This window comes from Nanorana parkeri, unplaced genomic scaffold, assembly GCF_000935625.1.
Source record: "Nanorana parkeri isolate BGI_ZX_2015 unplaced genomic scaffold, ASM93562v1 scaffold8392, whole genome shotgun sequence".
Classification (NCBI taxonomy): Eukaryota; Metazoa; Chordata; class Amphibia; order Anura; family Dicroglossidae; genus Nanorana; species Nanorana parkeri.
The window spans coordinates 1-1,032 of NW_017314469.1; the positions used below are offsets into that span (position 1 = coordinate 1).

At 48.6% G+C, this 1,032-nt stretch overlaps 2 non-coding genes across 2 annotated transcripts; both read left to right on the forward strand.

Annotated features, from left to right (window-relative positions):
• The first annotated feature begins 251 nt into the window (after positions 1-251).
• On the forward strand, positions 252-323 carry TRNAA-UGC. Its single transcript has one exon. It is a non-coding gene; the product is annotated as a tRNA-Ala (tRNA).
• A 120-nt stretch (positions 324-443) lies between these two features.
• TRNAA-CGC lies at positions 444-515 on the forward strand. The gene has a single exon. It is a non-coding gene; the product is annotated as a tRNA-Ala (tRNA).
• Positions 516-1,032: the final 517 nt, after the last annotated feature.

Sequence of the window (1,032 nt, forward strand, 5' to 3'; positions counted from 1 at the left end):
CTCTCTCTCTGAGAATAGTCTGACTATATTGGAACTGTTGCGCTTCATAGCCTTGACTGAGCAGGCGCAAGAAAATGGGTCTTGATGGTGAACGTGATGAATGTAGGTGAAATCCCACGGCCCAATGTTCTACTCCTCTGGCAATTCCCACAAAGGATTGTAATTTTAACACATCTCTGGTCAACTCCTTCCTTAACGACCTTTTAAATTCCCCCACCCCCCAAAAGTATAGCGGCAGTTTTTGAGCAGTCGGGGATGTAGCTCAGTGGTAGAGCGCACGCTTTGCATGTGTGAGGCCCCGGGTTCAATCCCCGGCATCTCCATATCTCACTCTCTGAGAACAGGTGAAATCCCAAAGCACCCGTGTTCTGGTCAACTCATTCCTTAACGACCTTTTAAATTCCCCCACCCCCCAAAAGTATAGCGGCGGTTTTTGAGCAGTTGGGGATGTAGCTCAGTGGTAGAGCGCACGCTTCGCATGTGTGAGATCCCGGGTTCAACCCCCGGCATCTCCATTGTTTGCTTGAAACAGTCTCCTTGTTAGCAAGTTTTAATGTCAGAGGAGACAACCAGCCAGCTTCTTTTTAGGTTGTAGGCTGCAAAACTGTTTACAATTTTGTGGAAATATGCGCACAGAAATTCACTACAGCTACAGGGATGTAGCTCAGTGGTAGAGCGCACGCTTTGCATCTCCATATCTCTCTCTCTCTGAGAACAGTCTGACTATATTGGAACTGATGCCCTACATCGCCTTGACTGAGCAGGCGCAAGAAAATGGGTCTTGAAGGTGAATGTAGGTGAAATCCAACGGCCCCATGTTCTACTCCTCTAGTAGCTCAGTGGTAGAGCGCACTCTTTGCATGTGTGAGGCCCCGGGCTCAATCCCCGGCATCTCCATATCTCTCTCTCTGAGAACAGGGTCAACTCCTTCCTTAACGACCTTTTAAATTCCCCCACCCCCAAAAGTATAGTGGTGTTTTTTGAGCAGTTAGGGATGTAGCTCAGTGGTAGAGCGCACGCTTTGCATGTGTG